Raw genomic sequence first — 24,079 nt, forward strand, 5'->3', positions numbered from 1 at the left:
ATACTTCGCAACTCTTCCATTGTTCTCGGAATTCCGCTGAAGTTTAAAAATGCTTCGGAACTCTTCAATTGTTCTCGGAATTCCGCTGAAGTTTAAAAATGCTTCGGTTCTCTTCTATTGTTCTCGAAATTCCGCTGACATTTAAAAATGCTTCGGAACTCTTCTATAGTTCTCGGAATTCTGCTGACGTTTAAAAATGCTTTGGAACTCTTTTATAGTTCTCGGAATTCTGCTGACTTATAAAAATGCTTTGGAATTCTTCCATTGTTCTCAGAATACCGATGACGTTTAAAAATGCTTCGAAACACTTTCATTGTTATCGGAATTCCGCTGATGTTTAAAAATGCTTTGTAACTCTTCCATTGTTCTCAGAATTCTGCTGAAGTTTAGAAATGCTTCGGAACTCTTCCATTGTTCTCGGAATTCCGCTGAAGTTTAAAAATGCTTCGGAAGTTTTCCATTGTTCTCGGAATTCCGCTGACGTTTAAAAATGCATCGGAACTCTTCCTTTGTTATCGGAATTCCGCTGATGTTTAAAAATGCTTTGGAACTCTTCCATTGTCCTCTGAATTCCGCTGAGGTTTAAAAATGCTTCGGAACTCTTCTATTGTTCTCGGAATTCCACTGACATTTAGAAATGCTTCGGTACTCATCTATTGTTCTCGGAATTCCGCTGACATTTAAAAATGCTTCGGAACTCTTCTATAGTTCTCGGAATTCTGCTGACGTTTAAAAATGCTTCCGAACTGTTCCATTGTTCTCGGAATTCTGCTGAAGTTTAAAAATGCTTCGGAACTCTTCCATTGTTTCGGAATTCCGCTGTAGTTTAAAATTTCATTGGAACACTTCCATTGCTTCCGGAATTCTGCTGAAGTTTAAAAATGCTTCGGAACTCTTCCTTTGTTATCGGAATTCCGCTGACTTTTAAAAATGCTTCGGAACTCTTACATTGTCCTCAGAATTCCGCTGAAGTTTAAAAATGCTTCGGAACTCTTCCTCTGTTCTCGGAATTACTTTGACGTTTAAAAATGCTTCGGAACTCTTCCATAGTTCTCGGAATTCTGCTGACGTTTAAAAATGCTTCAGAACTCTTGCATTGTTCTCGGAATTCCGCTGAAGCTTAAAAATGCTTCGCAACTCTTCCATTGTTCTTGGAATTCCGCTGAAGTTTAAAAATGCTTCGCAACTCTTCAATTGTTCTCGGAATTCTGCTTACATTTAAAAATGCTACGGAACTCTTCCATTGTTCTCGGAATTCTGCTGAAGTTTAAAAATGCTTCGGAACTCTTTCATTGTTCCCGGAATTCCGCTGAAGTTTAAAAATGCATCGGAAGTTTTCCATTATTCTCGGAATTCCGCTGACGTTTAAAAATGCATCGGAACTCTTCCAATGTTATCGGAATTCCGCTGATGTTTAAAAATGCTTCAGAACTCTTTCATTGTCCTCGGAATTCCGCTCAAGTTTAAAAATGCTTCGGAACTCTACCTTTGTTCTCGATATTACTTTGACATTTAAAATTGCTTCGAAAGTCTTCCATTGTTCTCGGAATTCCACTGACATTTAAAAATGCTTCGGTACTCTTCTATTGTTCTCGAAATTCCGCTGACATTTAAAAATGCTTCGGAACTCTTCTATAGTTCTCGGAATTCTGCTGACGTTTAAAAATGCTTTGGAACTCTTTTATTGTTCTCGGAATTCCGCTGAAGTTTAAAAATGCTTCGGTACTCTTCTATTGTTCTCGAAATTTCGCTGACATTTAAAAATGCTTCGGAACTCTTCTATAGTTCTCGGAATTCTGCTGACGTTTAAAAATGCTTCGGAACTCTTCCATTGTTCTCAGTATTCTGCTGAAGTTTAAAAATGCTTCGGAACTCTTCCTTTGTTATCGGAATTCCGCTGACTTTTAAAAATGCTTCGGAACTCTTACATTGTCCTCAGAATTCCGCTGAAGTTTAAAAATGCTTCGGAACTCTTCCTCTGTTCTCGGAATTACTTTGACGTTTAAAAATGCTTCGGAACTCTTCCATAGTTCTCGGAATTCTGCTGACGTTTAAAAATGCTTCAGAACTCTTGCATTGTTCTCGGAATTCCGCTGAAGCTTAAAAATGCTTCGCAACTCTTCCATTGTTCTTGGAATTCCGCTGAAGTTTAAAAATGCTTCGCAACTCTTCAATTGTTCTCGGAATTCTGCTTACATTTAAAAATGCTACGGAACTCTTCCATTGTTCTCGGAATTCTGCTGAAGTTTAAAAATGCTTCGGAACTCTTTCATTGTTCCCGGAATTCCGCTGAAGTTTAAAAATGCTTCGGAAGTTTTCCATTATTCTCGGAATTCCGCTGACGTTTAAAAATGCATCGGAACTCTTCCAATGTTATCGGAATTCCGCTGATGTTTAAAAATGCTTCAGAACTCTTTCATTGTCCTCGGAATTCCGCTCAAGTTTAAAAATGCTTCGGAACTCTACCTTTGTTCTCGATATTACTTTGACATTTAAAATTGCTTCGAAAGTCTTCCATTGTTCTCGGAATTCCACTGACATTTAAAAATGCTTCGGTACTCTTCTATTGTTCTCGAAATTCCGCTGACATTTAAAAATGCTTCGGAACTCTTCTATAGTTCTCGGAATTCTGCTGACGTTTAAAAATGCTTTGGAACTCTTTTATTGTTCTCGGAATTCCGCTGAAGTTTAAAAATGCTTCGGTACTCTTCTATTGTTCTCGAAATTTCGCTGACATTTAAAAATGCTTCGGAACTCTTCTATAGTTCTCGGAATTCTGCTGACGTTTAAAAATGCTTCGGAACTCTTCCATTGTTCTCAGTATTCTGCTGAAGTTTAAAAATGCTTCGGAACTCTTCCTTTGTTTTCGGAATTCCTTTGACATTTAAAAATGCTTTGGAACTCTTCTATTGTTCTCGGAATTCCACTGACATTTAGAAATGCTTCGGTACTCTTCTATTGTTCTCGGAATTCCGCTGACATTTAAAAATGCTTCGGAACTCTTCAATTATTCTTGGAATTCTGCTGAATTTTAAAAATGCTTCGGAACTCTTCCATTGTTCCCGGAATTCCGCTGAATTTTAAAAATGATTCGAAACTCTTCCATTATTCTCGGAATTCCGCTGAAGTTTAAAAAGGCTTTGGAACTCTTCCATTGTTCCCGGAATTATGCTGAAGTTTAAAAAGGCTTCGGAACTCTTCCATTTTTCTCGGAATTCCGCTGAATTTTAAAAATGATTCGAAACTCTTCCTTTTTTCTCGGAATTCCGCTGACGTATAAAAATGCTTTGGAACTCTTCCATGGTTCTCAAAATTCTGTTTGCATTTAAAAATTCTTCGGAACACGTTCATTGGTATCAGAATTTCAATGACGTTTAAAAATGCTTCGAAACTCTTCCATTGTTCTCGGAATTTGGCTGAAGTTTAAAAATGCTTCCGAACTCTTGCATTGTTCCCGGAATTCCGCTGAAGTTTAAAAATGCTTCGGAACTCTTCCATTTTTCTCGGAATTCCGCTGAAGTTTAAAAATGCTTTGGAACTCTTCCATTGCTCCCAGAACAACGCTGAAGTTTAAAAAGGCTTCGGAACTCTTCTTTTGTTCTCAGAATTCCGCTGACTTATAAAAATGCTTCGGAGCTCTTCCATTTTTCTCAGAATACCGTTGACGTTTAAAAATGCTTCGGAACACTTTCATTGTTATCGGAATTCCGCTGACGTTTAAAAATGCTTCGTAAGTCTTCCATTGTCCTTGGAATTCCGCTGAAGTTTAAAAATGCTTCGGAACTCTTCCATTGTTCTCGGAATTTGGCTGAAGTTTAAAAATGCTTCGGAACTCTTCCATTGTTCTCGGAATTCTGTTGACGTTTAAAAATGCTTCAGAACTCTTCCATTGTCCTCGGAATTCCGCTGAAGTTTAAAAATGCTTTGAAACTCTTCCTTTGTTCTTGGAATTCCTTTGACATTTAAAATTGCTTCGGAAGTCTTCTATTGTTCTCGGAATTCCACTGACGTTTAAAAATGCTTCGGTACTCTTCTATTGTTCTCGAAATTCAGCTGACATTTAAAAATGCTTCGGAACTCTTCTATAGTTCTCGGAATTCTGCTGATGTTTAAAAATGCTTTGGAACTCTTTTATTGTTCTCGGAATTCCGCTGAAGTTTAAAAATGCTTCGGTTCTCTTCTATTGTTCTCGAAATTCCGCTGACATTTAAAATTGCTTCGGAACTCTTCTATAGTTCTTGGAATTCTGCTGACGTTTAAAAATGCTTTGGAACTCTTTTATAGTTCTCGGAATTCTGCTGAAGTTTAAAAATGCTTTGGATCTCTTCCATTGCTCCCGGAAAAACGCTGAAGTTTAAAAAGGCTTCGGAACTCTTCTTTTGCTCTCGGAATTCTGCTGACTTATAAAAATGCTTCGGAATTCTTCCATTGTTCTCAGAATACCGATGACGTTTAAAAATGCTTCGGAACACTTTCATTGTTATCGGAATTCCGCTGATGTTTACAAATGCTTTGGAACTCTTCCATTGTTCTCAGAATTCTGCTGAAGTTTAAAAATGCTTCGGAACTCTTCCATTGTTCTCGGAATTCCGTTGAAGTTTAAAAATGCTTCGGAAGTTTTCCATTGTTCTCGGAATTCCGCTGACGTTTAAAAATGCATCGGAACTCTTCCTTTGTTATCGGAATTCCGCTGATGTTTAAAAATGCTTTGGAACTCTTCCATTGTCCTCTGAATTCCGCTGAAGTTTAAAAATGCTTCGGAACTCTTCCTTTGTTCTCGGAATTCCTTTGACATTTAACATTGCTTCGGAACTCTTCTATTGTTCTCGGAATTCCACTGACATTTAGAAATGCTTCGGTACTCATCTATTGTTCTCGGAATTCCGCTGACATTTAAAAATGCTTCGGAACTCTTCTATAGTTCTCGGAATTCTGCTGACGTTTAAAAATGCTTCCGAACTGTTCCATTGTTCTCGGAATTCTGCTGAAGTTTAAAAATGCTTCGGAACTCTTCCATTGTTTCGGAATTCCGCTGTAGTTTAAAATTTCATCGGAACACTTCCATTGCTTCCGGAATTCTGCTGAAGTTTAAAAATGCTTCGGAACTCTTACATTGTCCTCAGAATTCCGCTGAAGTTTAAAAATGCTTCGGAACTCTTCCTCTGTTCTCGGAATTACTTTGACGTTTAAAAATGCTTCGGAACTCTTCCATAGTTCTCGGAATTCTGCTGACGTTTAAAAATGCTTCAGAACTCTTGCATTGTTCTCGGAATTCCGCTGAAGCTTAAAAATGCTTCGCAACTCTTCCATTGTTCTCGGAATTCCGCTGAAGTTTAAAAATGCTTCGCAACTCTTCAATTGTTCTCGGAATTCTGCTGACATTTAAAAATGCTACGGAACTCTTCCATTGTTGTCGGAATTCTGCTGAAGTTTAAAAATGCTTTGGAACTCTTTCATTGTTCCAGGAATTCCGCTGAAGTTTAAAAATGCTTCGGAAGTTTTCCATTGTTCTCGGAATTCCGCTGACGTTTAAAAATGCATCGGAACTCTTCCAATGTTATCGGAATTCCGCTGATGTTTAAAAATGCTTCAGAACTCTTCCATTGTCCTCGGAATTCCGCTCAAGTTTAAAAATGCTTCGGAACTCTACCTTTGTTCTCGATATTACTTTGACATTTAAAATTGCTTCGAAAGTCTTCTATTGTTCTCGGAATTCCACTGACGTTTAAAAATGCTTCGGTACTCTTCTATTGTTCTCGAAATTCCGCTGACATTTAAATATGCTTCGGAACTGTTCCATTGTTCTCGGAATTCAGCTGACGTTTAAAAATGCTTCGGAACTCTTCCATTATTCTTGGAATTCTGCTGAATTTTAAAAATGCTTCGGAACTCTTCCATTGTTCCCGGAATTCTGCTGAATTTTAAAAATGATTCGAAACTCTTCCATTGTTCTCGGAATTCCGCTGAAGTTTAAAAAGGCTTTGGAACTCTTCCATTGTTCCCAGAATTAAGCTGAAGTTTAAAAAGGCTTCGGAACTCTTCCTTTTTACTCGGAATTCCGCTGACATATAAAAATGATTCGGAACTCTTCCATTGTTCTCAGAATTCCGTTGACGTTTAAAAATGCTTCGGAACTCTTCCATTGTTTTCCGAATTCCGCTGACGTATAAAAATGCTTCGGATCTCTTACATTGTCCTCAGAATTCCGCTGAAGTTTAAAAATGCTTCGGAACTCTTCCTCTGTTCTCGGAATTACTTTGACGTTTAAAAATGCTTCGGAACTCTTCCATAGTTCTCGGAATTCTGCTGACGTTTAAAAATGCTTCAGAACTCTTCCATTGTTCTCGGAATTCCGCTGAAGCTTAAAAATACTTCGCAACTCTTCCATTGTTCTCGGAATTCCGCTGAAGTTTAAAAATGCTTCGGAACTCTTCAATTGTTCTCGGAATTCCGCTGAAGTTTAAAAATGCTTCGGTTCTCTTCTATTGTTCTCGAAATTCTGCTGACATTTAAAAATGCTTCGGAACTCTTCTATAGTTCTCGGAATTCTGCTGACATTTAAAAATGCTTTGGAACTCTTTTATAGTTCTCGGAATTCTGCTGAAGTTTAAAAATGCTTTGGATCTCTTCCATTGCTCCCGGAAAAACGCTGAAGTTTAAAAAGGCTTCGGAACTCTTCTTTTGCTCTCGGAATTCTGCTGACTTATAAAAATGCTTCGGAATTCTTCCATTGTTCTCAGAATACCGATGACGTTTAAAAATGCTTCGAAACACTTTCATTGTTATCGGAATTCCGCTGATGTTTAAAAATGCTTTGTAACTCTTCCATTGTTCTCAGAATTCTGCTGAAGTTTAGAAATGCTTCGGAACTCTTCCATTGTTCTCGGAATTCCGCTGAAGTTTAAAAATGCTTCGGAAGTTTTCCATTGTTCTCGGAATTCCGCTGACGTTTAAAAATGCATCGGAACTCTTCCTTTGTTATCGGAATTCCGCTGATGTTTAAAAATGCTTTGGAACTCTTCCATTGTCCTCTGAATTCCGCTGAAGTTTAAAAATGCTTCGGAACTCTTCTATTGTTCTCGGAATTCCACTGACATTTAGAAATGCTTCGGTACTCATCTTTTGTTCTCGGAATTCCGCTGACATTTAAAAATGCTTCGGAACTCTTCTATAGTTCTCGGAATTCTGCTGACGTTTAAAAATGCTTCCGAACTGTTCCATTGTTCTCGGAATTCTGCTGAAGTTTAAAAATGCTTCGGAACTCTTCCATTGTTTCGGAATTCCGCTGTAGTTTAAAATTTCATTGGAACACTTCCATTGCTTCCGGAATTCTGCTGAAGTTTAAAAATGCTTCGGAACTCTTCCTTTGTTATCGGAATTCCGCTGACTTTTAAAAATGCTTCGGAACTCTTACATTGTCCTCAGAATTCCGCTGAAGTTTAAAAATGCTTCGGAACTCTTCCTCTGTTCTCGGAATTACTTTGACGTTTAAAAATGCTTCGGAACTCTTCCATAGTTCTCGGAATTCTGCTGACGTTTAAAAATGCTTCAGAACTCTTGCATTGTTCTCGGAATTCCGCTGAAGCTTAAAAATGCTTCGCAACTCTTCCATTGTTCTTGGAATTCCGCTGAAGTTTAAAAATGCTTCGCAACTCTTCAATTGTTCTCGGAATTCCGCTTACATTTAAAAATGCTACGGAACTCTTCCATTGTTCTCGGAATTCTGCTGAAGTTTAAAAATGCTTCGGAACTCTTTCATTGTTCCCGGAATTCCGCTGAAGTTTAAAAATGCTTCGGAAGTTTTCCATTGTTCTTGGAATTCCGCTGACGTTTAAAAATGCATCGGAACTCTTCCAATGATATCGGAATTCCGCTGATGTTTAAAAATGCTTCAGAACTCTTTCATTGTCCTCGGAATTCCGCTCAAGTTTAAAAATGCTTCGGAACTCTACCTTTGTTCTCGATATTACTTTGACATTTAAAATTGCTTCGAAAGTCTTCCATTGTTCTCGGAATTCCACTGACATTTAAAAATGCTTCGGTACTCTTCTATTGTTCTCGAAATTCCGCTGACATTTAAAAATGCTTCGGAACTCTTCTATAGTTCTCGGAATTCTGCTGACGTTTAAAAATGCTTTGGAACTCTTTTATTGTTCTCGGAATTCCGCTGAAGTTTAAAAATGCTTCGGTACTCTTCTATTGTTCTCGAAATTTCGCTGACATTTAAAAATGCTTCGGAACTCTTCTATAGTTCCCGGAATTACGCTGACGTTTAAAAAGGCTTCGGAACTCTTCCTTTATTCTCGGAATTCCGCTGACGTATAAAAATATTTCGGAACTCTTCCATTGTTCTCAGAATTCCGTTGACGTTTAAAAATGCTTCGGAACACTTCCATTGTTCTCGGAATTCCGCTGAAGTTTAAAAATGCTTCGGAACTCTTCTATTGTTCTCGGAATTCCACTGACGTTTAGAAATGCTTCGGTACTCTTCTATTGTCTTCGGAATTCCACTGAAGTTTAAAAAAGCTTCGGAACTCTTCTATTTTTCTCGGAATTCCACTGACGTTTAGAAATGCTTCGGTACTCTTCTATTATTCTCGGAATTCCGCTGACATTTAAAAATGCTTCGGAACTCTTCTATAGTTCTCGGAATTCTGCTGATGTTTAAAAATGCTTCGGAACTGTTCCATTGTTCTGGGAATTCTGCTGAAGTTTAAAAATGCTTCGGATCTCTTCCATTGTTCTCGGAATTCTGTTGACATTTAAAAATGCTTCAGAACTCTTCCATTGTCCTCGGAAATCCGCTGAAGTTTAAAAATGCTTCGGAAGTCTTCTATTGTTCTCGGAATTCTACTGACGATTAAAAATGATTCGGTACTCTTCTATTATTCTCGAAATTCCGCTGACATTTAAAATTGCTTCGGAACTCTTCTATAGTTCTCGGAATTCTGCTTACGTTTAAAAATGCTTTGGAACTCTTATTGTTCTCGGAATTCCGCTGAAGTTTAAAAATGCTTTGGAACTCTTCCATTGCTCCCGGAACAACGATGAAGTTTAAAAAGGCTTCGGAACTCTTGTTTTGTTTACGGAATTCTGCTAAATTATAAAAATGCTTCGGAACTCTTCCATTGTTCTCAGAATATCGTTGACGTTTAAAAATGCTTCGGAACACTTTCATTGTTATCGGAATTCCGCTGATGTTTAAAAATGCTTCGGAACTCTTCCATTGTTCTCAGAATTCTGCTGAAGTTTAAAAATGCTTCGGAACACTTCCATTGTTCTCGGAAATCCGCTGAAGTTAAAAAATGCTTCGGAACTCTTCCATTGTTATCGGAATTCCGCTGATATTTAAAAATGCTTCAGAACTCTTCCATTGTCCTCGGAATTCCGCTGAAGTTTAAAAATGCTTCGGAAGTCTTCTATTGTTCTCGGAATTCCACTGACTTTTAAAAATGCTTCGGAACTCTTCCATTGTTCTCGGAAATCAGCTGATGTTTAAAAATGCTTCAGAACTCTTCCATTATTCTTGGAATTCTGTTGAATTTTAAAAATGCTTCGGAACTCTTCCATTGTTCTCAAAATTCTGTTTACGTTTAAAAATGTACGGAACACTTTCATTGGTATCAGAATTTCAATGACGTTTAAAAATGCTTCGGAACACTTCCATTGTTCTCGGAATTCCGCTGAACTTTAAAAATGCCTCGGAACTCTTCCATTGTTCTCGGAATTCTGCTGAAGTTTAAAAATGCTTCGGAACTCTTGCACTGTTCCCAGAATTCCGCTGAAGTTTAAAAATGCTTCGCAACTCTTCCATTTTTCTCGTAATTCCGTTGATGTTTAAAAATGCTTCGGAACTCTTCCATTGTTCTCGGAATTCAGCTGATGTTTAAAAATGCTTCGGAACTCCTCCATTATTCTTGGAATTCTGTTGAATTTTAAAAATGCTTCGGAACTCTTCCATTGTTCTCAAAATTCTGTTGACGTTTAAAAATGCTTCGGAACACTTTCATTGGTATCAGAATTTCAATGACGTTTAAAAATGCTTCGGAACTCTTCCATTGTTCTCGGAATTCTGCTGAAGTTTAAAAATGCTTCGGAACTCTTGCATTGTTCCCAGAATTCCGCTGAAGTTTAAAAATGCTTCGGAACTCTTCCATTTTTCTCGGAATTCCGCTGACTTATAAAAATGCTTCGGAGCTCTTCCAATTTTCTCAGAATACCGTTGACGTTTAAAAATGCTTCGGAACACTTTCATTGTTATCGGAATTCCGCTGACGTTTAAAAATGCTTCGGAACTCTTCCATTGTTCTCGGAATTCCGCTGAAGGTTAAAAATGCTTCGGAAGTTTTCCATTGTTCTCGTAATTCCGCTGATGTTTAAAAATGCATCGGAACTCTTCCTTTGTTATCGGAATTCCGCTGATGTTTGAAAATGCTTCGGAACTCTTCCATTGTCCTCGGAATTCCGCTGAAGTTTAAAAAAGCTTCGGAACTCTTCCTTTGTTCTCGGAATTCCTTTGACATTTAAATTGCTTCGGAACTCTTCTATTGTTCTTGGAATTCCACTGACGTTTAGAAATGCTTCAGTACTCTTCTATTGTTCTCGGAATTCCGCTGACATTTAAAAATGCTTCGGAACTCTTCTATAGTTCTCGGAATTCTGCTTACGTTTAAAAATGCTTTGGAACTCTTATTGTTCTAGGAATTCCGCTGAAGTTTAAAAATGCTTCGGTACGCTTCTATTGTTCTCGAAATTCCGCTGACATTTAAAAATGTTTCGGAACTCTTCTATAGTTCTCGGAATTCTGCTGACGTTTAAAAATGCTTTGGAACTCTTTTATAGTTCTCAGAATTCCGCTGAAGTTTATAAATGCTTTGGAACTCTTCCACTGCTCCCGGAACAACGATGAAGTTTAAAAAGGCTTCGGAACTCTTCTTTTGTTCTCGGAATTCTCCTGACTTATAAAAATGCTTCGGAACTCTTCCATTGTTCTCAGAATATCGTTGACGTTTAAAAATGCTTCGGAACACTTTCATTGTTATCGGAATTCCGCTGATGTTTAAAAATGCTTCGGAACTCTTCCATTGTTCTCAGAATTCTGCTGAAGTTTAAAAATGCTGCGGAACTCTTAAATTGTTCTCGGAATTCCGCTGAAGTTTAAAAATGATTCGGAAGTCTTCCATTGTTCTCGGAATTCCGCTGACGTTTAAAAATGCATCGGAACTCTTCCATTGTTATCGGAATTCCGCTGATGTTTAAAAATGCTTCAGAACTCTTCCATTGTCCTCGGAATTCCGCTGAAGTTTAAAAATGCTTCAGAACTCTACCTTTGTTCTCGATATTCCTTTGACATTTAAAATTGCTTCGAAAGTCTTCTATTGTTCTCGGAATTCCACTGACGTTTAAAAATGCTTCGGTACTCTTCTATTGTTCTCGAAATTCCGCTGACATTTAAAAATGCATCGGAACTCTTCCATTGTTATCGGAATTCCGCTGATGTTTAAAAATGCTTCGGAACTCTACCTTTGTTCTCGATATTCCTTTGACATTTAAAATTGCTTTGAAAGTCTTCCATTGTTCTCGGAATTCCGTTGACGTTTAAAAATGCTTCGGAACTCTTCCATTGTTCTCGGAATTCAGCTGACTTTTAAAAATTCTTCAGAACTCTTCCATTATTCTTGGAATTCTGTTGAATTTTAAAAATGCTTCGGAACTCTTCCATTGTTCTCAAAATTCTGTTGACGTTTAAAAATGCTTCGGAACACTTTCATTGGTATCAGAATTTCAATGACGTTTAAAAATGTTTCGGAACACTTCCATTGTTCTCGGAATTCCGCTGAACTTCAAAAATGCCTCGGAACTCTTCCATTGTTCTCGGAATTCTGTTGAAGTGTAAAAATGCTTCGGAACTCTTGCATTGTTCCCAGAATTCCGCTGAAGTTTAAAAATGCTTCGGAACTCTTCCATTTTTCTAGGAATTCCGCTGAAGTTTAAAAATGCTTTGGAACTCTTCCATTGCTCCCGGAACAACGCTGAAGTTTAAAAAGGCTTCGGAACTCTTCTTTTGTTCTCAGAATTCCGCTGACTTATAAAAATGCTTCGGTGCTCTTCCATTTTTCTCAGAATACCGTTGACGTTTAAAAATGCTTCGGAACACTTTCATTGTTATCGGAATTCCGCTGACGTTTAAAAATGCTTCGGAACTCTTCCATTGTTCTCGGAATTCCACTGAAGGTTAAAAATGCTTCGGAAGTTTTCCATTGTTCTCGTAATTCCGCTGACGTTTAAAAATGCATCGGAACTCTTCCTTTGTTATCGGAATTCCGCTGATGTTTGAAAATGCTTCGGAACTCTTCCATTGTCCTCGGAATTCCACTGAAGTTTAAAAAAGCTTCGGAACTCTTCTATTGTTCTCGGAATTCCACTGACGTTTAGAAATGCTTCGGTACTCTTCTATTGTTCTCGGAATTCCGCTGACATTTAAAAATGCTTCGGAACTCTTCTATAGTTCTCGGAATTCTGCTGATGTTTAAAAATGCTTCGGAACTGTTCCATTGTTCTGGGAATTCTGCTGAAGTTTAAAAATGCTTCGGAACTCTTCCATTGTTCTCGGAATTCTGTTGACATTTAAAAATGCTTCAGAACTCTTCCATTGTCCTCGGAAATCCGCTGAAGTTTAAAAATGCTTCGGAAGTCTTCTATTGTTCTCGGAATTCTACTGACGTTTAAAAATGATTCGGTACTCTTCTATTATTCTCGAAATTCCGCTGACATTTAAAATTGCTTCGGAACTCTTCTATAGTTCTCGGAATTCTGCTTACGTTTAAAAATGCTTTGGAACTCTTATTGTTCTCGGAATTCCGCTGAAGTTTAAAAATGCTTCAATACTCTTCTATTGCTCTCGAAATTCCGCTGACATTTAAAATTGCTTCGGAACTCTTCTATAGTTCTCGGAATTCTGCTTACGTTTAAAAATGCTTTGGAACTCTTATTGTTCTCGGAATTCCGCTGAAGTTTAAAAATGCTTCAATACTCTTCTATTGCTCTCGAAATTCCGCTGACATTTAAAAATGTTTCGGAACTCTTCTATAGTTCTCGGAATTCTGCTGACATTTAAAAATGCTTTGGAACTCTTTTATAGTTCTCGGAATTCCGCTGAAGTTTAAAAATGCTTTGGAACTCTTCCATTGCTCCCGGAACAACGATGAAGTTTAAAAAGGCTTCGGAACTCTTGTTTTGTTTACGGAATTCTGCTAAATTATAAAAATGCTTCGGATCTCTTCCATTGTTCTCAGAATATCGTTGACGTTTAAAAATGCTTCGGAACACTTTCATTGTTATCGGAATTCCGCTGATGTTTAAAAATGCTTCGGAACTCTTCCATTGTTCTCAGAATTCTGCTGAAGTTTAAAAATGCTTCGGAACTCTTCCATTGTTCTCGGAAATCCGCTGAAGTTAAAAAATGCTTCGGAACTCTTCCATTGTTATCGGAATTCCGCTGATATTTAAAAATGCTTCAGAACTCTTCCATTGTCCTCGGAATTCCGCTGAAGTTTAAAAATGCTTCGGAACTCTACCTTTGTTCTCGATATTCCTTTGACATTTAAAATTGCTTTGAAAGTCTTCTATTGTTCTCGGAATTCCACTGACTTTTAAAAATACTTCGGAACTCTTCCATTGTTCTCGGAATTCAGCTGACGTTTAAAAATGCTTCAGAACTCTTCCATTATTCTTGGAATTCTGTTGAATTTTAAAAATGCTTCGGAACTCTTCCATTGTTCTCAAAATTCTGTTTACGTTTAAAAATGTACGGAACACTTTCATTGGTATCAGAATTTCAATGACGTTTAAAAATGCTTCGGAACACTTCCTTTGTTATCGGAATTCCGCTGATGTTTGAAAATGCTTCGGAACTCTTCCATTGTCCTCGGAATTCCGCTGAAGTTTAAAAAAGCTTCGGAACTCTTCCTTTGTTCTCGGAATTCCTTTGACATTTAAATTGCTTCGGAACTCTTCTATTGTTCTTGGAATTCCACTGACGTTTAGAAATGCTTCAGTACTCTTCTATTGTTCTCGGAATTCCGCTGACATTTAAAAATGCTTCGGAACTCTTCTATAGTTCTCGGAATTCTGCTTACGTTTAAAAATGCTTTGGAACTCTTATTGTTCTAGGAATTCCGCTGAAGTTTAAAAATGCTTCGGTACGCTTCTATTGTTCTCGAAATTCCGCTGACATTTAAAAATGTTTCGGAACTCTTCTATAGTTCTCGGAATTCTGCTGACGTTTAAAAATGCTTTGGAACTCTTTTATAGTTCTCAGAATTCCGCTGAAGTTTATAAATGCTTTGGAACTCTTCCACTGCTCCCGGAACAACGATGAAGTTTAAAAAGGCTTCGGAACTCTTCTTTTGTTCTCGGAATTCTCCTGACTTATAAAAATGCTTCGGAACTCTTCCATTGTTCTCAGAATATCGTTGACGTTTAAAAATGCTTCGGAACACTTTCATTGTTATCGGAATTCCGCTGATGTTTAAAAATGCTTCGGAACTCTTCCATTGTTCTCAGAATTCTGCTGAAGTTTAAAAATGCTGCGGAACTCTTAAATTGTTCTCGGAATTCCGCTGAAGTTTAAAAATGATTCGGAAGTCTTCCATTGTTCTCGGAATTCCGCTGACGTTTAAAAATGCATCGGAACTCTTCCATTGTTATCGGAATTCCGCTGATGTTTAAAAATGCTTCAGAACTCTTCCATTGTCCTCGGAATTCCGCTGAAGTTTAAAAATGCTTCAGAACTCTACCTTTGTTCTCGATATTCCTTTGACATTTAAAATTGCTTCGAAAGTCTTCTATTGTTCTCGGAATTCCACTGACGTTTAAAAATGCTTCGGTACTCTTCTATTGTTCTCGAAATTCCGCTGACATTTAAAAATGCATCGGAACTCTTCCATTGTTATCGGAATTCCGCTGATGTTTAAAAATGCTTCGGAACTCTACCTTTGTTCTCGATATTCCTTTGACATTTAAAATTGCTTTGAAAGTCTTCCATTGTTCTCGGAATTCCGTTGACGTTTAAAAATGCTTCGGAACTCTTCCATTGTTCTCGGAATTCAGCTGACTTTTAAAAATTCTTCAGAACTCTTCCATTATTCTTGGAATTCTGTTGAATTTTAAAAATGCTTCGGAACTCTTCCATTGTTCTCAAAATTCTGTTGACGTTTAAAAATGCTTCGGAACACTTTCATTGGTATCAGAATTTCAATGACGTTTAAAAATGTTTCGGAACACTTCCATTGTTCTCGGAATTCCGCTGAACTTCAAAAATGCCTCGGAACTCTTCCATTGTTCTCGGAATTCTGTTGAAGTGTAAAAATGCTTCGGAACTCTTGCATTGTTCCCAGAATTCCGCTGAAGTTTAAAAATGCTTCGGAACTCTTCCATTTTTCTAGGAATTCCGCTGAAGTTTAAAAATGCTTTGGAACTCTTCCATTGCTCCCGGAACAACGCTGAAGTTTAAAAAGGCTTCGGAACTCTTCTTTTGTTCTCAGAATTCCGCTGACTTATAAAAATGCTTCGGTGCTCTTCCATTTTTCTCAGAATACCGTTGACGTTTAAAAATGCTTCGGAACACTTTCATTGTTATCGGAATTCCGCTGACGTTTAAAAATGCTTCGGAACTCTTCCATTGTTCTCGGAATTCCACTGAAGGTTAAAAATGCTTCGGAAGTTTTCCATTGTTCTCGTAATTCCGCTGACGTTTAAAAATGCATCGGAACTCTTCCTTTGTTATCGGAATTCCGCTGATGTTTGAAAATGCTTCGGAACTCTTCCATTGTCCTCGGAATTCCACTGAAGTTTAAAAAAGCTTCGGAACTCTTCTATTGTTCTCGGAATTCCACTGACGTTTAGAAATGCTTCGGTACTCTTCTATTGTTCTCGGAATTCCGCTGACATTTAAAAATGCTTCGGAACTCTTCTATAGTTCTCGGAATTCTGCTGATGTTTAAAAATGCTTCGGAACTGTTCCATTGTTCTGGGAATTCTGCTGAAGTTTAAAAATGCTTCGGAACTCTTCCATTGTTCTCGGAATTCTGTTGACATTTAAAAATGCTTCAGAACTCTTCCATTGTCCTCGGAAATCCGCTGAAGTTTAAAAATGCTTCGGAAGTCTTCTATTGTTCTCGGAATTCTACTGACGTTTAAAAATGATTCGGTACTCTTCTATTATTCTCGAAATTCCGCTGACATTTAAAATTGCTTCGGAACTCTTCTATAGTTCTCGGAATTCTGCTTACGTTTAAAAATGCTTTGGAACTCTTATTGTTCTCGGAATTCCGCTGAAGTTTAAAAATGCTTCAATACTCTTCTATTGCTCTCGAAATTCCGCTGACATTTAAAAATGTTTCGGAACTCTTCTATAGTTCTCGGAATTCTGCTGACATTTAAAAATGCTTTGGAACTCTTTTATAGTTCTCGGAATTCCGCTGAAGTTTAAAAATGCTTTGGAACTCTTCCATTGCTCCCGGAACAACGATGAAGTTTAAAAAGGCTTCGGAACTCTTGTTTTGTTTACGGAATTCTGCTAAATTATAAAAATGCTTCGGATCTCTTCCATTGTTCTCAGAATATCGTTGACGTTTAAAAATGCTTCGGAACACTTTCATTGTTATCGGAATTCCGCTGATGTTTAAAAATGCTTCGGAACTCTTCCATTGTTCTCAGAATTCTGCTGAAGTTTAAAAATGCTTCGGAACTCTTCCATTGTTCTCGGAAATCCGCTGAAGTTAAAAAATGCTTCGGAACTCTTCCATTGTTATCGGAATTCCGCTGATATTTAAAAATGCTTCAGAACTCTTCCATTGTCCTCGGAATTCCGCTGAAGTTTAAAAATGCTTCGGAACTCTACCTTTGTTCTCGATATTCCTTTGACATTTAAAATTGCTTTGAAAGTCTTCTATTGTTCTCGGAATTCCACTGACTTTTAAAAATACTTCGGAACTCTTCCATTGTTCTCGGAATTCAGCTGACGTTTAAAAATGCTTCAGAACTCTTCCATTATTCTTGGAATTCTGTTGAATTTTAAAAATGCTTCGGAACTCTTCCATTGTTCTCAAAATTCTGTTTACGTTTAAAAATGTACGGAACACTTTCATTGGTATCAGAATTTCAATGACGTTTAAAAATGCTTCGGAACACTTCCATTGTTCTCGGAATTCCGCTGAACTTTAAAAATGCCTCGGAACTCTTCCATTGTTCTCGGAATTCTGCTGAAGTTTAAAAATGCTTCGGAACTCTTGCACTGTTCCCAGAATTCCGCTGAAGTTTAAAAATGCTTCGGAACTCTTCCATTTTTCTCGTAATTCCGCTGAAGTTTAAAAATGTTTCGGAACTCTTCCATTGTTCTCGGAATTCCGTTGACATTTAAAAATGCTTTGGAACTCTTCCATTGTTCTCGGAATTCAGCTGACGTTTAAAAATGCTTCGGAACTCTTCCATTATTCTTGGAATTCTGTTGAATTTTAAAAATGCTTCGGAACTCTTCCATTGTTCTCAAAATTCTGTTGACGTTTATAAATGCTTCGGAACACTTTCATTGGTATCAGAATTTCAATGACGTTTAAAAATGCTTCGGAACTCTTCCATTGTTCTCGGAATTCTGCTGAAGTTTAAAAATGCTTTGGAACTCTTGCATTGTTCCCAGAATTCCGCTGAAGTTTAAAAATGCTTCGGAACTCTTCCATTTTTCTCGGAATTCCGCTGACTTATAAAAATGCTTCGGAGCTCTTCCAATTTTCTCAGAATACCGTTGACGTTTAAAAATGCTTCGGAACACTTTCATTGTTATCGGAATTCCGCTGACGTTTAAAAATGCTTCGGAACTCTTCCATTGTTCTCGGAATTCCGCTGAAGGTTAAAAATGCTTCGGAAGTTTTCCATTGTTCTCGTAATTCCGCTGATGTTTAAAAATGCATCGGAACTCTTCCTTTGTTATCGGAATTCCGCTGATGTTTGAAAATGCTTCGGAACTCTTCCATTGTCCTCGGAATTCCGCTGAAGTTTAAAAAAGCTTCGGAACTCTTCCTTTGTTCTCGGAATTCCTTTGACATTTAAATTGCTTCGGAACTCTTCTATTGTTCTTGGAATTCCACTGACGTTTAGAAATGTTTCAGTACTCTTCTATTGTTCTCGGAATTCCGCTGACATTTAAAAATGCTTCGGAACTCTTCTATAGTTCTCGGAATTCTGCTTACGTTTAAAAATGCTTTGGAACTCTTATTGTTCTAGGAATTCCGCTGAAGTTTAAAAATGCTTCGGTACGCTTCTATTGTTCTCGAAATTCCGCTGACATTTAAAAATGTTTCGGAACTCTTCTATAGTTCTCGGAATTCTGCTGACGTTTAAAAATGCTTTGGAACTCTTTTATAGTTCTCGGAATTCCGCTGAAGTTTATAAATGCTTTGGAACTCTTCCACTGCTCCCGGAACAACGATGAAGTTTAAAAAGGCTTCGGAACTCTTCTTTTGTTCTCGGAATTCTCCTGACTTATAAAAATGCTTCGGAACTCTTCCATTGTTCTCAGAATATCGTTGACGTTTAAAAATGCTTCGGAACTCTTCCATTGTTCTCAGCATTCTGCTGAAGTTTAAAAATGCTTCGGAACTCTTCCATTGTTCTCGGAAATCCGCTGAAGTTAAAAAATGCTTCGGAACTCTTCCATTGTTATCGGAATTCCGCTGATATTTAAAAATGCTTCAGAACTCTTCCATTGTCCTCGGAATTCCGCTGAAGTTTAAAAATGCTTCGGAACTCTACCTTTGTTCTCGATATTCCTTTGACATTTAAAATTGCTTTGAAAGTCTTCTATTGTTCTCGGAATTCCACTGACTTTTAAAAATGCTTCGGAACTCTTCCATTGTTCTCGGAATTCAGCTGATGTTTAAAAATGCTTCAGAACTCTTCCATTATTCTTGGAATTCTGTTGAATTTTAAAAATGCTTCGGAACTCTTCCATTGTTCTCAAAATTCTGTTTACGTTTAAAAATGTACGGAACACTTTCATTGGTATCAGAATTTCAATGACGTTTAAAAATGCTTCGGAACACTTCCATTGTTCTCGGAATTCCGCTGAACTTTAAAAATGCCTCGGAACTCTTCCATTGTTCTCGGAATTCTGCTGAAGTTTAAAAATGCTTCGGAACTCTTGCACTGTTCCCAGAATTCCGCTGAAGTTTAAAAATGCTTCGGAACTCTTCCATTTTTCTCGTAATTCCGCTGAAGTTTAAAAATGTTTCGGAACTCTTCCATTGTTCTCGGAATTCCGTTGACGTTTAAAAATGCTTCGGAACTCTTCCATTGTTCTCGGAATTCAGCTGATGTTTAAAAATGCTTCGGAACTCCTCCATTATTCTTGGAATTCTGTTGAATTTTAAAAATGCTTCGGAACTCTTCCATTGTTCTCAAAATTCTGTTGACGTTTAAAAATGCTTCGGAACACTTTCATTGGTATCAGAATTTCAATGACGTTTAAAAATGCTTCGGAACTCTTCCATTGTTCTCGGAATTCTGCTGAAGTTTAAAAATGCTTCGGAACTCTTGCATTGTTCCCAGAATTCCGCTGAAGTTTAAAAATGCTTCGGAACTCTTCCATTTTTCTCGGAATTCCGCTGACTTATAAAAATGCTTCGGAGCTCTTCCAATTTTCTCAGAATACCGTTGACGTTTAAAAATGCTTCGGAACACTTTCATTGTTATCGGAATTCCGCTGACGTTTAAAAATGCTTCGGAACTCTTCCATTGTTCTCGGAATTCCGCTGAAGGTAAAAAATGCTTCGGAAGTTTTCCATTGTTCTCGTAATTCCGCTGATGTTTAAAAATGCATCGGAACTCTTCCTTTGTTATCGGAATTCCGCTGATGTTTGAAAATGCTTCGGAACTCTTCCTTTGTTCTCGGAATTCCTTTGACATTTAAATTGCTTCGGAACTCTTCTATTGTTCTTGGAATTCCACTGACGTTTAGAAATGCTTCAGTACTCTTCTATTGTTCTCGGAATTCCGCTGACATTTAAAAATGCTTCGGCACTCTTCTATAGTTCTCGGAATTCTGCTTACGTTTAAAAATGCTTTGGAACTCTTATTGTTCTAGGAATTCCGCTGAAGTTTAAAAATGCTTCGGTACGCTTCTATTGTTCTCGAAATTCCGCTGACATTTAAAAATGTTTCGGAACTCTTCTATAGTTCTCGGAATTCTGCTGACGTTTAAAAATGCTTTGGAACTCTTTTATAGTTCTCAGAATTCCGCTGAAGTTTATAAATGCTTTGGAACTCTTCCACTGCTCCCGGAACAACGATGAAGTTTAAAAAGGCTTCGGAACTCTTCTTTTGTTCTCGGAATTCTCCTGACTTATAAAAATGCTTCGGAACTCTTCCATTGTTCTCAGAATATCGTTGACGTTTAAAAATGCTTCGGAACACTTTCATTGTTATCGGAATTCCGCTGATGTTTAAAAATGCTTCGGAACTCTTCCATTGTTCTCAGAATTCTGCTGAAGTTTAAAAATGCTTCGGAACTCTTCCATTGTTCTCGGAATTCCGCTGAAGTTTAAAAATGATTCGGAAGTTTTCCATTGTTCTCGGAATTCCGCTGACGTTTAAAAATGCATCGGAACTCTTCCATTGTTATCGGAATTCCGCTGATGTTTGAAAATGCTTCGGAACTCTTCCATTGTCCTCGGAATTCCGCTGAAGTTTAAAAAAGCTTCGGAACTCTTCCTTTGTTCTCGGAATTCCTTTGACATTTAAATTGCTTCGGAACTCTTCTATTGTTCTTGGAATTCCACTGACGTTTAGAAATGTTTCAGTACTCTTCTATTGTTCTCGGAATTCCGCTGACATTTAAAAATGCTTCGGAACTCTTCTATAGTTCTCGGAATTCTGCTTACGTTTAAAAATGCTTTGGAACTCTTATTGTTCTAGGAATTCCGCTGAAGTTTAAAAATGCTTCGGTACGCTTCTATTGTTCTCGAAATTCCGCTGACATTTAAAAATGTTTCGGAACTCTTCTATAGTTCTCGGAATTCTGCTGACGTTTAAAAATGCTTTGGAACTCTTTTATAGTTCTCGGAATTCCGCTGAAGTTTATAAATGCTTTGGAACTCTTCCACTGCTCCCGGAACAACGATGAAGTTTAAAAAGGCTTCGGAACTCTTCTTTTGTTCTCGGAATTCTCCTGACTTATAAAAATGCTTCGGAACTCTTCCATTGTTCTCAGAATATCGTTGACGTTTAAAAATGCTTCGGAACTCTTCCATTGTTCTCAGCATTCTGCTGAAGTTTAAAAATGCTTCGGAACTCTTCCATTGTTCTCGGAAATCCGCTGAAGTTAAAAAATGCTTCGGAACTCTTCCATTGTTATCGGAATTCCGCTGATATTTAAAAATGCTTCAGAACTCTTCCATTGTCCTCGGAATTCCGCTGAAGTTTAAAAATGCTTCGGAACTCTACCTTTGTTCTCGATATTCCTTTGACATTTAAAATTGCTTTGAAAGTCTTCTATTGTTCTCGGAATTCCACTGACTTTTAAAAATGCTTCGGAACTCTTCCATTGTTCTCGGAATTCAGCTGATGTTTAAAAATGCTTCAGAACTCTTCCATTATTCTTGGAATTCTGTTGAATTTTAAAAATGCTTCGGAACTCTTCCATTGTTCTCAAAATTCTGTTTACGTTTAAAAATGTACGGAACACTTTCATTGGTATCAGAATTTCAATGACGTTTAAAAATGCTTCGGAACACTTCCATTGTTCTCGGAATTCCGCTGAACTTTAAAAATGCCTCGGAACTCTTCCATTGTTCTCGGAATTCTGCTGAAGTTTAAAAATGCTTCGGAACTCTTGCACTGTTCCCAGAATTCCGCTGAAGTTTAAAAATGCTTCGGAACTCTTCCATTTTTCTCGTAATTCCGCTGAAGTTTAAAAATGTTTCGGAACTCTTCCATTGTTCTCGGAATTCCGTTGACGTTTAAAAATGCTTTGGAACTCTTCCATTGTTCTCGGAATTCAGCTGATGTTTAAAAATGCTTCGGAACTCCTCCATTATTCTTGGAATTCTGTTGAATTTTAAAAATGCTTCGGAACTCTTCCATTGTTCTCAAAATTCTGTTGACGTTTAAAAATGCTTCGGAACACTTTCATTGGTATCAGAATTTCAATGACGTTTAAAAATGCTTCGGAACTCTTCCATTGTTCTCGGAATTCTGCTGAAGTTTAAAAATGCTTCGGAACTCTTGCATTGTTCCCAGAATTCCGCTGAAGTTTAAAAATGCTTCGGAACTCTTCCATTTTTCTCGGAATTCCGCTGACTTATAAAAATGCTTCGGAGCTCTTCCAATTTTCTCAGAATACCGTTGACGTTTAAAAATGCTTCGGAACACTTTCATTGTTATCGGAATTCCGCTGACGTTTAAAAATGCTTCGGAACTCTTCCATTGTTCTCGGAATTCCGCTGAAGGTAAAAAATGCTTCGGAAGTTTTCCATTGTTCTCGTAATTCCGCTGATGTTTAAAAATGCATCGGAACTCTTCCTTTGTTATCGGAATTCCGCTGATGTTTGAAAATGCTTCGGAACTCTTCCATTGTCCTCGGAATTCCGCTGAAGTTTAAAAAAGCTTCGGAACTCTTCCTTTGTTCTCGGAATTCCTTTGACATTTAAATTGCTTCGGAACTCTACCTTTGTTCTCGATATTCCTTTGACATTTAAAATTGCTTTGAAAGTCTTCCATTGTTCTCGGAATTCCGTTGACGTTTAAAAATGCTTCGGAACTCTTCCATTGTTCTCAGAATTCTGCTGAAGTTTAAAAATGCTTCGGAACTCTTCCATTGTTCTCGGAATTCCACTGAAGGTTAAAAATGCTTCGGAAGTTTTCCATTGTTCTCGTAATTCCGCTGACGTTTAAAAATGCATCGGAACTCTTCCTTTGTTATCGGAATTCCGCTGATGTTTGAAAATGCTTCGGAACTCTTCCATTGTCCTCGGAATTCCACTGAAGTTTAAAAAAGCTTCGGAACTCTTCTATTGTTCTCGGAATTCCACTGACGTTTAGAAATGCTTCGGTACTCTTCTATTGTTCTCGGAATTCCGCTGACATTTAAAAATGCTTCGGAACTCTTCTATAGTTCTCGGAATTCTGCTGATGTTTAAAAATGCTTCGGAACTGTTCCATTGTTCTGGGAATTCTGCTGAAGTTTAAAAATGCTTCGGAACTCTTCCATTGTTCTCAGAATTCTGCTGAAGTTTAAAAATGCTTCGGAACTCTTCCATTGTTCTCGGAATTCCGCTGAAGTTTAAAAATGATTCGGAAGTTTTCCATTGTTCTCGGAATTCCGCTGACGTTTAAAAATGCATCGGAACTCTTCCATTGTTATCGGAATTCCGCTGATGTTTAAAAATGCTTCAGAACTCTTCCATTGTCCTCGGAATTCCGCTGAAGTTTAAAAATGCTTCAGAACTCTACCTTTGTTCTCGATATTCCTTTGACATTTAAAATTGCTTCGAAAGTCTTCTATTGTTCTCGGAATTCCACTGACGTTTAAAAATGCTTCGGTACTCTTCTATTGTTCTCGAAATTCCGCTGACATTTAAAAATGCATCGGAACTCTTCCATTGTTATCGGAATTCCGCTGATGTTTAAAAATGCTTCGGAACTCTACCTTTGTTCTCGATATTCCTTTGACATTTAAAATTGCTTTGAAAGTCTTCCATTGTTCTCGGAATTCCGTTGACGTTTAAAAATGCTTCGGAACTCTTCCTTTGTTCTCAGAATTCTGCTGAAGTTTAAAAATGCTTCGGAACTCTTCCATTGTTCTCGGAATTCCACTGAAGGTTAAAAATGCTTCGGAAGTTTTCCATTGTTCTCGTAATTCCGCTGACGTTTAAAAATGCATCGGAACTCTTCCTTTGTTATCGGAATTCCGCTGATGTTTGAAAATGCTTCGGAACTCTTCCATTGTCCTCGGAATTCCACTGAAGTTTAAAAAAGCTTCGGAACTCTTCTATTGTTCTCGGAATTCCACTGACGTTTAGAAATG

Source organism: Phyllobates terribilis, unplaced genomic scaffold (assembly GCF_046119375.1).
Source record: "Phyllobates terribilis strain yellow unplaced genomic scaffold, ASM4611937v1 Scaffold_7__3_contigs__length_470593459, whole genome shotgun sequence".
In the NCBI taxonomy this organism is placed as follows: domain Eukaryota; kingdom Metazoa; phylum Chordata; class Amphibia; order Anura; family Dendrobatidae; genus Phyllobates; species Phyllobates terribilis.